Source organism: Phyllobates terribilis, unplaced genomic scaffold (genome assembly GCF_046119375.1).
Source record: "Phyllobates terribilis strain yellow unplaced genomic scaffold, ASM4611937v1 Scaffold_7__3_contigs__length_470593459, whole genome shotgun sequence".
Lineage (NCBI taxonomy): Eukaryota > Metazoa > Chordata > Amphibia > Anura > Dendrobatidae > Phyllobates > Phyllobates terribilis.
Genome location: NW_027362767.1, coordinates 114669371 through 114683182, shown reverse-complemented (window position 1 = coordinate 114683182; position 13812 = coordinate 114669371). Strand labels below are relative to the sequence as shown.

Sequence of the window (13812 nt, the reverse complement as noted above, 5' to 3'; positions counted from 1 at the left end):
GTAACATGACAGTAGGGCTACATTTAATGGACTTTCCCGAGACCCTCGAGACTAGAGCCTTAACCTGCATCCACCAGATACGTTTCATGTCTCCCAATATATTGCACCCTCTAAAGTATTTGTCTGATACGTTAGGGTATATTTTATTAAGTTTAGCTGGTATGAAATAAGCTCTGTGTAAGACTTTAAGAGAAGTTTCTGACAAGGATGTCTGATTACTTCCTTTATATAATGGATCACAACAGTGCTGCCATTTTTCTAGTGACATTGTAAGCATGAGATCGTCCTCTCACTGTCCGATGAATTTAGCCGTACAATTTCCTGGTGGAGAATTGAAAGTGAGTAAAGAGAAGAAATTACTCCTCTTCTGAACGGATCACTTAGGTTCGTTCAAAGGTTGAGAATCACTTTATAGTTAAGTGCACACGTAGCGTTTTTGATGTGTTTTCACGGCGGTTTTTCCGAGCTGAAATGCAGCGAAAATGCTTGGTAATCGGTCTGCCAGCCATTGGAATGGTAATCCTGATGTGCTTTGCACATGATGCCACGACTCTGAGGGAGACTTTTTCCAGCACGGAGCACCGGTTCCATCGATCTTATTGTATTTTATTACATTTGTGTATGTAATGTAATTTTATTACATTTTACTATTGTGTGCCGAATTATTAGGCAAGTTGTATTTTAAAGGATTATTTTTATTATTGATCAAAAACTATGTTCTCAATCTACCCAAAAGACTCATAAATATCCAAGCTTAATATTTTTGGAAGTTGGAGTGGGTTTTTTTTAGATTTGGCTATCTTAGGAGGATATCTGTTTGTGCAGGTAACTATTACTGTGCCGAATTATTAGGCAACTTAATAAAAAACAAATATAATCCCATCTCACTTGTTTATTTTCACCAGGTAAACCAATATCAGTGCACAAAATTTAGAAATAAACATTTCTGACATGCAAAAACCAAAACCAAAAAAATTAGTGATCAATATAGCCACCTTTCTTTATGATGACACTCAACAGCCTTCTATCCATAGATTCTGTCAGTCGCTTGATCTGTTTTCCATCAACATTGCGTGCAGCAGCCACCACAGCCTCCCAGACACTGTTCCGAGAGGTGTACTGTTTTCCCTCCCTGTAGATCTCATATTTTATGATGGACCACAGGTTCTCTGTGGGGTTCAGATCAGGTGAACAAGAGGGCCATGTCATTATTTTTTCTTCTTTTAGACCTTTACTGGCCAGCCATGCTGTAGAGTAGTTGGATGCATGTGATGGAGCATTGTCCTGCATGAAAATCATGTTTTTCTTGAATGATACCGACTTTTTCCTGTACCACTGCTTGAAGAAGTTGTCTTCCAGAAACTGGCAGTAGGTCTGGGAGTTGAGCTTCACTCCATCCTCAACCCGAAAAGGTCCCACAAGTTCATCTTTGATGATACCAGACCATACCAGTACCCCACCTCCACCTTGCTGGCGTCTGAGTCGGAGTGGAGCTCTCTGCCCTTTACTGATCCAGCCTCTGGCCCATCCATCTGGCCCATCAAGAGTCACTCTCATTTCATCAGTCCATAAAACCTTTGAAAAATCTGAATAACTTTTCAATCTCCCAAGGATGCCGCAACATCTTTCTATAATTTTAAAGAAAGCTCATTATGGCAATAAGAGCTCTGATCATTAGTAGAACAGAAATGTCCCATTGTGGCAAGTGTTGATTCTTATAGGAAAAAGGAATAATAAAGCGGGATGATAGGTGGTCACTACAGAACTAATCCAAATCAGACATTTAGCAGAAAACCAATCAGAATAAAACAAATGGTTAAAGTGAAACTACAACAAACAGGGCTGTTGCAAAGAAGATAAAAGAAAGACAGTTCATTTCGGGGTAATAAACCCAAGTCTAATTATGTTGATCTTGTTTTGTTATAAAAACAATTGGTCTTTGTATCCTCTATAGTATAATATATTTGACTCCTTTTTTGGCATTGCAAAAGTATTCGTTACGGTTGTTAATGAGTCGCTTTACAAGATCATACTGTGGGAAAGACAGTTTTCTGATTTAAAGGTTGAATCGTGCAATAAAAAAAAGATATCTAAAGGTATATCGCCTATATAGATTTTTTAAAACGTATCATTATCCAATGTAATGCAGGAGTGTATCAACAAAGATTGCTCCATAATGTCCTTTTAAACATCTAGGCTGCACTGGAAACCGCTAATTTCTTCAGGTGATCCATAAAAACTTGTAAACTGACATCATCTGTGAGAATAGGGGCCCCAGTTTCCTGCAATGAAATTTATTTAAGAATACATCATTTTGTAAAAAGCATTAATATAATGTATAGACAGAAATAATTACATGTAGCATGTATAGTACATTTTAAAAATAATTTTTACTGAACTGAACTGAAGCTTAATGGCATTTTCCAGGCTCAAGAGAAATTTCTGCAGTCACTGTGTGACTGCACATTGCAGAAAGCCAATACAAATGGTTGATCACAAAAATCGCACACTTGCAGCCACAAGCTGATTTAGATTCTCATCTGTTTCTCTCAATAGAACAAATGTATGACTATTGGCATTGTAAATGTAGCATCGGCGTCTCTGCCCCCTGCCAGGCACAGACGCCGTCCCCCTTACCGCTGCGGTCCTGCTCCAGCGTCTTCCGGCCTCGCTGCAGCTGCTGCTGGTGCACACAGCTTCCATGGCTCTGTGCTTAGGGCGTGCGCGCTCACTCCCTCTTAAAGAGGTCACGCGCGCCGTCCTAAAAAGTCCCCGGCCAATCACCGGAGGGCTTTCCCTAAAAGAGGCACCTCCACCAATATGGAGGTGCCCGTGCAAGGTTGTTACTTTGTGATTCTTACTTTGCTTCAGCCCCCAGGTCCTCTGCAAATCAGGCCTGTTCACCAGTCTGTTCTTCTGCTCAGTCCGCTAGCCTGTCTTCTCTTCAGCCCGACAGTCTGTCTACAGTCCAGTCCGCCAGTCTGTCTATGGGCTCTGCCCGCCTGCTTATCTGGAAGCACCTGCCTGTTACCTGCCGTGTCTGCCAGCCCGCTTACCTGGAAGCACCAGCCAGCTATCAGTTGTGCCGCCAGCTTGTCTACCCAAAACACTCGCCTGACTATCTATCTGCCTAATCAGCCTGCTTGTCTACCCGAACCACCCGTCAGCCTGCCAGCCGAAGCTCATCCGCTGTACCGGTCAGTTCCTGCCTTCTCACCTGTGGGAGTCACCTGCTCTCATTCAAGGTCGGTCCCAGAGTGCACCTGTTTCCTCTGCTCTGTTCCTCCCTGGTTCACGGAGTCAACTGAGCCGCAGTGCGACCTTGGTCGGACCGAGTTGATACTTAGTCACGCCCCTCTGGCCCCTCCTTGCACCGCAGCACAGAGGTTCCACCACCTGGATCCGTAACAGTAAATGCACATTGAACACTGTTACGATTCAAGAAATCTCTCTCAATTTCTCATATGCTTAGAAATTGGCTTTAACCTTAGAGGGGGTGTCCGGGACTTTAACATTAATGGCCTATCCTTAGAATAGGTCATTTATTACCTGGCACCCACGCCAATCAGCTGTTCTCAACATTGGCAGCGGCCGGTACTGCTCAGCTCTGTCAATGGAATAATGGCCTCAGTCAGGTACTGCACATCCGCCCCAATTAATGGGGACAGTTAAAGGGTTTATCCAAGACTATTTTTTTTTTTAGCTATGGGCCTAAAAATTAACAGGCAGGTAGGAGCTACCTAGCTGCCTCTTGTGCCCGGTGCTTATCTCTGCCAGAACAGAGCAGTCACACACCGCTCCTACCGGTTATTCAGCAGCTTCCCCTGATGTCACGTTGACAGAGCAGCGGCTTCTTTTTCACTCTGTTCTGTTGACAGAACGTGACTGCCAACATCATGCTGATTGACATCCGGCTCCCCTCTGCCTAATTGCAGGGAGCCAGCTATCGATCAGTATGACGTCAACAGTCACGCCCTGTCAACAGTGCGGAAGAGGAAAAATTATGCTTTTGAAGTTGAGGAACTGAATTTCCACCAGGAGCAGTCAGTGATCGCTCTGTGCCAATGCCGGGTAGAACAGGTGTAACGGGGCCGGGAGGTGGAACCTCTGAGCTGCAATACAAAGGGGAAGTCCTTGTAAGGAAGCGGGTGACTCCCAGGGAAGGCAAGCAGGTAGCCACAGCAAGTGACGGGGACAGTCTCTGGGTAGACAGGCAGGTGGTCACAGCAAGTGATGGGGACAGTCTCTGGGTAGACAGGCAGGTGGTCACGGCAAGTGACGGGGACAGTCTCTGGGTAGACAGGCAGGTGGTCACGGCAAGTGACGGGGACAGTCTCTGGGTAGACAGGCAGGTGGTCACGGCAAGTGACGGGGACAGTCTCTGGGTAGACAGGCGAGGCGGATACCTGACAGGTAACTGGTGGGTGCTTCCAGGTGAGCGGGCTGACGGAGACAGCAGGTAACAGGCAGGTAACTGGTGGACGCTCCCAGGTGAGCGGTCTGACAGATGAGGCAGGAGACAGGCAGGTAACTGGTGGATGCTCCCAGGTGAGCGGTCTGGCAGACAAGGCAGGTAACAGGCAGGTAACTGGTGGGCGCTCCCAGGTGAGCGGTCTGACAGACGAAGCAGGAGACAGGCAGGTAACTGGTGGACGCTCCCAGGTGAGCGGTCTGGCAGACAAGGCAGGTAACAGGCAGGTAACTGGTGGATAACAGGCTGGCAGGCAGGACGAGAAGTCAGGCTAGCAGCGGGACCTGAGGGCTGAAGCACAGGAAGACACAGTGCAAACAACTTTGCTCGGGCACCTCCATTTTGGAGGAGGTGCCTTATATATGGGAGATCCTCCGGCAATTGGCTGGGGACTCCTTAGGACGGAACGCACGGCCCCTTTAAGAGAGAGGGAGCGCGCGCGCTCTAAGCACAGTGCCTGGGAAGCAGCGCGCGCTGCCAGCAGCGCGGGAGGAGGACGCCGAGCACGGAGCAGTGAGGTGAGGGGAACGGCGTCTCTGCCTAGCAAGGGGCAGAGACGCCGATGCTACAGTACCCCCCCCTTTAGGCCCCCCCCTTTCTTAGGCCAGAGAGAAATTTATCAAGGATGAGCGGGGCATGGATGTTCTCCCGGGGCTCCCATGTTCTCTCTTCAGGACCAAACCCCTTCCAATCCACTAGAAAAAAGGTCCTTCCTCTTACCCTCTTGATGGCCAGAATGCTCTATACCTCAAACTCGTCTTCAGCGGAGACCGGAGCAGGAGGCGTACCTGTAGACTTGGAAAAAGAGTTAAGTACCACGGGTTTGAGGAGAGATACATGGAAGGAGTTGGGGATCCGCAAGTTGGCCGGGAGTTTCAATTTATAGGCCACCGGGTTGATTTGCTTGATAACTTCCAGTGGGCCGATGAACCGGGTCCCTAACTTGTAGGAAGGAACCTTGAGCCGGACATATTTGGACGAGAGCCAGACTTTATCTCCAGGACGGAATTGGGGCAGATCCAGACGTCTCTTGTCAGCCTGTCTCTTCATCCGCTCGGAGGACTGAAGAAGTGCGGATCTGGTACTCTCCCAAATGGAGGAGAATTTGCTAACAAGAGACTCCGCGGCTGGGTTGTCCACGGAGGTGGAGACGGGAAACAGGATCCGGGGATTTTGACCGTAGACTGTAAAAAACGGGGATTTGGAAGAGGATTCACTCTCGTGATTATTATAGGAGAATTCGGCCCACGGTAAAAGATCCACCCAGTCGGAATGGTGGGCATTAACAAAGTGCCGGAGGTAACTGGTTAAAATTTGGTTGATCCGCTCTACTTGACCATTGGACTGTGGGTGATAAGCAGAAGAGAAGTCCAAGGTGACCCCCAGCAGTTTACACGTGGCTCTCCAGAAGCGAGAGGTGAACTGGACCCCTCGATCGGACACGATGTGGAGAGGAAGACCATGGAGAGGGAAAATAGAGAAGCGGTCAGCGACCACCCAAATGACCGTACAACCAGCAGAGACAGGGAGATCCGTTATAAAGTCCATGGCTATATGCTGCCACGGGGCAGCAGGTACGGGAAGAGGCAGAAGGCGGCCGGCTGGCAGATGTCTAGGAACCTTGTTGCGAGCGCAGGACGCACAGGCCGAGACAAAGTCTATTACCTCCTTGCGCAGGGTAGGCCACCAGTAATGCCGGGTAATAAGCTGGAGGGTCTTCTTTCGGCCAGCATGGCCGGCTAGTTTAGACGAATGTCCCCAGTTCAGAACCTTCTCATGATCAGGTACTGTCACGAACGTCTTACCGGGTGGAAGACGATTCAGATCCACGGGGGCCACCTGCATTACCTTGGCGGGGTCGATGATGTGCTTAGGCTCCTCCTCAAGATCGGAGGACAGAAAGGATCGGGACAAGGCATCGGCTTTGATATTTTTGTCAGCCGGGCGGAAATGAAGAATGAAATCAAAGTGGGCGAAGAACAAGGACCACCGGGCCTGGTGCAGGTTAAGTCTTTGGGCACTCTGGAGGTAAGCCAAGTTTTTGTGGTCCGTATAAATTATTACCGGATGAAGAGCCCCCTCGAGCAAGTAACGCCACTCCTCCAGTGCCAACTTAACGGCTAACAATTCTCGGTCTCCCATAGAATAATTGCGCTCAGACGAGGAGAAGAGTTTGGAGAAGGAGCCGCAGGTTACCATTCTCCCGGATGGCGACTTTTGGGTGAGTACCGCTCCGGCTCCGGAGGAGGAAGCATCTACTTCTAAGAAGAATTGTTTGTTGCAGTCCGGACGGTGCAGCACAGAAGCGGAGGCGAAAGCTTGTTTCAAAGAAAGGAAGGCCTCCTCTGCCTCGGGCGGCCATTCTTTGGGACTAGCGCCCTTACAGGTGAGAGCAGAGATAGGGGCAGTCCTGGAAGAGAAGTGCGGAATGAAGAGGCGGAAGTAGCTGGCGAAGCCCAGGAACAGCTGAATAGCCTTGAACCCCTCCGGTAGGGGCCACTTCAGGATGGCAGAAAGTTTCTCAGGATCCATTTGTAGGCCGGTCTGGGAGATGACGTAGCCCAGAAATGGAAGCAAGGTCTGCTCAAAGAGGCACTTCTCAAATTTTGCGTAGAGGTGGTTTTGCCTGAGCCTGAGCAGGACTTGACGAACGTCCCTCCGGTGTGCGGGAAGATCCGGAGAGAAGATCAAGATGTCGTCCAGGTACACCACCACGCAGGAGTAGAGAAGGTCACGGAAGATGTCATTGACCAACTCTTGAAAGACGGCGGGAGCATTACAGAGGCCGAAGGGCATTACGAGGTATTCATAGTGGCCGTCCCGGGTGTTGAATGCCGTCTTCCATTCATCCCCCCGACGGATACGGACCAGGTTATACGCCCCATGGAGATCCAGCTTGGTGAAGATTCTGGCACCCCTCAGACGGTCAAATAATTCAGGAATGAGCGGAAGGGGGTATTTATTCTTCACCGTGATCCGGTTAAGACCTCTATAGTCAATACAGGGACGGAGTGAACCATCCTTTTTTTTAACGAAGAAGAAGCCTGCTCCCGCCGAGGAGGTAGATTTCCGGATAAATCCCCGGGCCAAATTTTCCTCGATATATTCAGACATGGCCCGGGTCTCGGCAGCGGACAACGGGTAAATACGCCCACGGGGTGGAGTAGCGCGGGGTACCAGGTCTATTGGGCAATCGTATGGTCTATGAGGGGGTAATGTCTCTGCTTCTTTCTTGTTGAAAACATCAGCATAAGACCAATAAGGGACCGGTAGGCCGGGTAGATTGGCTGGAGAAGGAGAGGGACGAGCAGGATGAACAGGAACTAAACAAGTCTTATGGCAGTCCTGCCCCCAGCGTAGGACTTCTCCGGTCTGCCAATTCAGCACGGGTGCATGTCTCTGGAGCCAAGGTAGGCCTAACAAAAGGGCGTGAGAGAGTCCCGGTAGAACATGGAAGAAGATGCTCTCAGAGTGCAGCATTCCCACCTGCAGCGTTATCGGTTCGGTGATGAGTTGGATGGGTTGCGGTTAGAGACCCCCATCCACGGAGGTGACAGATAAGGGTTCAGCCAGAGGTTTAGTGCGAATGCGGTATTTCTCTACCAGGGACTGAGAAATGAGATTTCCGGCAGCTCCAGAATCAAGTTGAGCTAGTTCAAAGTAACGGTTCTCCCCGCAGATGATAGAGACCGACAGCATCAGAGATGGAGAGGGTTTACTCTTGTCTAGGGCGACCTCTCTGAGCGATCCTAGACACAGGCGTTTCCCGACCTCTCTGGGCAGGCACGGATCTGGTGCTCCTTACTGCCACAGTAGAAACAGCTCCCCTCGGCACGGCTTGACTCTTGACGGGTTTTGACCATCTTGGTTTGGTCGACCTGGATGGGCTCTGGCGAGTGCGCCCGGGAAGTTACAGATGAAGAGACGGGTCTCTGGAAAGTAGGAGCAAGGCGGGGAAACTTCCTCTCATGGGTGACCTCTTTGGTACGCTCCTGGAACCGGATGTCAATCCGGGTGGCAAGTGTCACCAAGTCATCCAGGGTGGTTGGAATGTCCCGACCGGCAAGTTCACCTTTAATCCGGCCGGATAGGCCCTCCCAGAAGACGGACACCAGGGCCTCGTTATCCCAGGCAAGCTTGGAAGCAAGGGTACGGAACCGTATGGCATATTGGCCCACGGTGAGACTCCCTTGGTGGAGGCGAAGCAGAGAGGAGGCAGAAGAGGTCTTTCTTCCTGGTTCGTCGAAGACTTTCCGGAAAGCCGTGAGAAAGGCTGGCAAGTTGGACACCAGGGGGTCTCCTCTCTCCCATAGAGGATTTAGCCAGGACAGTGCCTCCCCTGTGAGATGGGACATGATGAAGGCCACCTTGGCCCGATCGGTGGTGAACTGGTGTGCCAAGAGTTCGAAGTGCAGGGTGCACTGGTTAATGAAGTCCGTGCCAGGCCGGGGTCTCCACCAAAACGAGGCGGGGTGGAAAGGCGAGGACCGGGAAGGGATGCCATGGTATTGAAGGGCAGCGACGCTGCCGGGGTAGTAGTTGTGCGAGTGGAAGCAGCTCCCAATGAGGCAGTCAGTGTGTCCAGGCGGGAGTTAACACTACGCAGGTGACTCAGGATGGACTCCTGTTGGGACCTCTGATGGGATAGTTCATGGCATAGGTCCGAGAGTGAGGGAGCTTGGGTGCCACCGGGTTCCAAGGCCCGAGCAAACTGTAACGAGGCCGGGAGGTGGAACCTCTGAGCTGCAATACAAAGGGGAAGTCCTTGTAAGGAAGCGGGTGACTCCCAGGGAAGGCAAGCAGGTAGCCACAGCAAGTGGTCACGGCAAGTGACGGGGACAGTCTCCGGGTAGACAGGCAGGTGGTCACGGCAAGTGACGTGGACAGTCTCTGGGTAGACAGGCGAGGCGGATACCTGACAGGTAACTGGCGGGCGCTCCCAGGTGAGCAGGCTGACAGAGACAGCAGGTAACAGGCAGGTAACTGGTGGACGCTCCCAGGTGAGCGGTCTGACAGATGAGGCAGGAGACAGGCAGGTAACTGGTGGGCGCTCCCAGGTGAGTGGTCTGGCAGACAAGGCAGGTAACAGGCAAGTAACTGGCGGACGCTCCCAGGTGAGCGGTCTGACAGACGAGGCAGGAGACAGGCAGGTAACTGGTGGACGCTCCCAGGTGAGCGGTCTGGCAGACAAGGCAGGTAACAGGCAGGTAACTGGTGGATAACAGGCTGGCAGGCAGGACGAGAAGTCAGGCTAGCAGCGGGACCTGAGGGCTGAAGCACAGGAAGACACAGTGCAAACAACTTTGCTCGGGCACCTCCATTTTGGAGGAGGTGCCTTATATATGGGAGATCCTCCGGCAATTGGCCGGGGACTCCTTAGGATGGCGCGAGCGGCCCCTTTAAGAGAGAGGGAGCGCACCCTAAGCACAGTGCCTGGGAAGCAGCGCGCGCTGCCAGCAGCGCGGGAGGAGGACGCCGAGCACGGAGCAGAGAGGTGAGGGGAACGGCATCTCTGCCTAGCAAGGGGCAGAGACGCCGATGCTACAACAGGCAAGTAGTGAGCAACTATCTGCCTGTTTTATTTTTTTTTTACTATGGGTTTAAAAACTAAGTCCTGAATAAACACTTGAATGGGGTTGTCCACTACTTTATATGATCCCCCAATGTATTCCCCCAGGGCCCAAAAGTATTTCTCTGAATACCTTGTGGTGCCTTTTCACGTGACCCCCGGCTGCAGCCAGCGCTGACATCCGCTGACGTCACGACAAGTCCAGGCTGCAGCCGAAGGTCCCTCTTTCGCGTTCCACTGGTGGCTGCTGGGTTGTGGGCGGGGTTACCCCTCCGCGTCACACCCGGCATCTGTGACGCCCAGCTGCGCTTGGTATCACAGATCCCGGAAGAGTGCATTGATGGATTCCTCCACAAGAGGCCCCCATGACCATTCACACATCTCCACCTTCCACCTCAGACCAGCAGAGGGAGCCCGTTAGGGATATAAATAGGGAAGGTGGAGCCAGGCAGTTCAGTCTGGAGTCGACAGAGAGCCAAGTCTGTTGAGAAAGTTCCTGCAGTAGAGAAGCCTGAGAGAGGTAAGTCTGCAGTGGAGCACAGTCCAGACTCAGTTGAAGCTCAGAATAGGGAGCTTTAGGTGTGCCGGCGCCATAAGATCGGAGAAGCACGGCAAGCTGCTGTTAGTGTGTATAGCCTAGTGAGGGCCCGAGTAAGCCGAAGGCGAGTGGAGAGTTAGTACATAGGGGGCAGAGGAGCTTAACTAGCTCACCCCGAAGCAGTTACCGGACACCGGGTCCGAAGCTTACCGGGATCTCTATGACATAACCGGAATCCCTGGAGAACTACAAGTCCCGGGATCGCTAAAGTGCTGATACGTAACAGAGCCAGGAGACACATAGGCCCCGTAAGCTGGGAGCGTGCACTCCAAGAAAAGGCCCAACCACAACGTCAGCCAGCGCAGGGCAGAGACAAAGTTAGGCCTAGCTCCAGGCAGGTCAGAAACATTCTACGCAGAGGCAAGAAACAGGAGGCCCTACACCCGCTCATTGGGGAGGATCCTGACATGCACCCTTCACCCTACAGTGCTCCAGGACGTGCCTGAATTTCCATCAGTAAAAGGTACTGAAGTGACTATCGTGTCTGTCCCTGTTCTTGCTCTGACCCGGCTAGGTCTCGCCTGTCCTGCATTCCCCCTTCATACACTGCCCTGAGGCCTAGCTCCACCTATGGGGAGCTATACCATCGAGCTGCCTTATCACCGGCCTCAGAGGACTGCGCAGCGCTGATGATTCTCACCAGAAGCCACAGGTGGCGTCACGAACTTTCATAAACTTAACAACCAATAACCCCCTTTTAAGAGAGACCCCAGGGTACGGGCCTGGGAGCCGACCACCGCGACATCCCCAAGGCAAAGGCCCGGGTACCGAGTCATCCCCATCCCCTGGGCTGGTCATCTTCTTTCTGGCGTCATGAACAGGATTCCTTGCCCGCTGCAACGACGGAGTGTTATGCCAGTTGCCACCGGGTACTGTGCGCCTTTATTGAAGTGAACTGTATATTTGACTGTGGTGAAGATTGCCGCCATTGTTGGGCCGCTGAGCGAGAAGAAGGGCGTAACCGCGGGAAACTAAGGGGCGTACCTGCAAAAGAGCGCGAAGCCCCGCACACGCCCCACGCTTCGACATCAAACCAAGAAGCGCCAGGTCCTGTAAGGAGCGTCGCTGAACGATCTGATGTAGGACGCAAGCGACGCAAGATCCTGAAGATAACCGTCACCTGCGGAGCTGCGGCCTACCGGAAGAAAAGCTAGAAGGTAGGCCACGGTAAACTAGGGGGGCGTCAGGATGTCCAAAGAACAGCAGAACGCCGACATGCCGGCCAACGTCCCTGAAGTTCAACCCGCGCCCGACGACGAGCAGGCCGAAGCGGCCGCTCCACCAGCAGCGCCTGTAACCCCTGTCATTCCCATAACTTTACCGTACATTCCTGGAGCAAAGTGGCTCCCCCAGTGCAACGGCAAACCAGATACCCTGTCTGGATTCAAATGTAAGATATGTAGTATCTTGGACATGTAGTCTATAACAGGCAAACAAAGAGCCGCTGTTGTATTGGGACAACTGACCGGTGCTGCGGAACGGGAAGTGGAAACATGGTCGGCCGCAGACCAGGAGTCAGTGTCCATAATATTTCAAAAACTACAGACTGTGTTTGAGGATCTTACTGAGGCGGACCTCCGGATGAGGTTCTACACCTGTTCCCAACAGCCGGAGGACAATGTTCAGGACTACACCTGGCGTCTACAAGGGGCCCTGCGGGCTCTGAACCAGGTTAGTCCAACCAGCGTTGAGAATGAGAACAAAATGCTGAAGGAACAGTTTGTCCAGGGACTGAGGTCTCCAGAGGAGAGCAGGACAGTGCGTTGGTGGTCCCTGGATCATCGAGATGTCACCTTTGACAATCTCAAGGACATGGCTATAAAAGGACAGCAGCCCCTGAAAACAAATGCCGTCCAATGTTACCAGGGTGGGGCTACCCCAGTACCTGCTACACCCACCTTTTCCCCAGTGGCTGCTGAAGCTAGGGTTCCAGCAACGTCCCCTAAAGAACTGGACAGTTTGCGCTCTGAGGTGCGTCAGTTGAGCAAAACCCTGACCACAGTGCTGAGTGCTCTGCAGCTGCGGACGGAGCCCGAGGAAGGAGGGAAAATCCTGTTAGCCGATAGCCCTGAGGATGTCCCCTGGATGAGAAGGAGGAGGAGGCCAACACCACCCTCACCGAGGACCAGTGACCAGCGCCGTCCACAGAAGGACCCTGCCTGCTACCGCTGCCGCAAGATCGGACACATCGCCCAGAATTGTCCTTTAAACGAGAAAACCCTGGGTCCGAGGGCTGACACCCAGGAGTAAACTCAGCAGGCCCATCAGACTGGTACAACAGGTTCGTCGGAGGAAGACCTTTCCTGTCCATTTTGTTGGACGGGATCCCGACGCACGCTCTGCTGGACATAGGATCTCAGGTAACCATCATGCCTGACGTCCTCTACAAGAGGTTATGGTCCATGGACGATCTACGTCCGCCAGCTCCAAATCTTTCTGTATATGCCTCAAACGGACTCCCCCTTAACCTACTCGGGGTTAAGAATGTGACTGTAAAGGTGGGGAGAGTGGAGCTGAAGGACCAGGGGCTAATTGTAGTAGAGACTAATCCTGATGACACCAACCCGTATATGGTACTAGGCACTAACATTGTTGGTAACTGTTTGGGAGAAGTTGTGTGCTTGCTCCAACAGATAGCCGACACTGCCAGACCAAGACAGAGGAGGGCACTGCAGAGGGAGATTCGAGTCCTGATGTATCAACAGCAAGTAAGGTTAACAGACGGTGAAATAGGTAACGTGCGGGTAACGGACCCCATACCCATTGTCATTCCCCCAATGAGTGAAATGCTCATCTGGTGTCGAGCTGCTATAGGTCTTAGAGGACAGAGCTACCAGGCGGTAGTAGAACCCCTTTGCTTCGAGCACAGACCCACGCTCTTAACCGCCAGGGGAGTGGTAGATGTACGCAATGGGAGGGTGCCCGTCCGTCTTCTCAATTGTGGGGAAGATGAGGTCAGATTGCCACGTTATGCCACTGTTGCCAAATTACATGCTGTAAATAACAACTGCATTCACAAGGCGGAGTCCTTAACCTCACCAGATGAAGTGGAGGATAATGACCCTGCAACCCAGGTGGAGGATTGGTGTCAACAGCTCCATGTTGGGACAGACACCACTCCTGCCATCAGAAACAGGGTGTACACCGGGTGGTTCAAGAATACGCGCAGGTGTT

At 51.9% G+C, this 13812-nt stretch overlaps 1 pseudogene; it reads right to left on the bottom strand.

The window, feature by feature from the left end:
• Positions 1 to 2192: 2192 nt before the first annotated feature.
• LOC141155387 (protein transport protein Sec23A-like) overlaps positions 2193 to 13812 on the bottom strand; it is a 75358-nt pseudogene continuing 63738 nt past the window's right edge.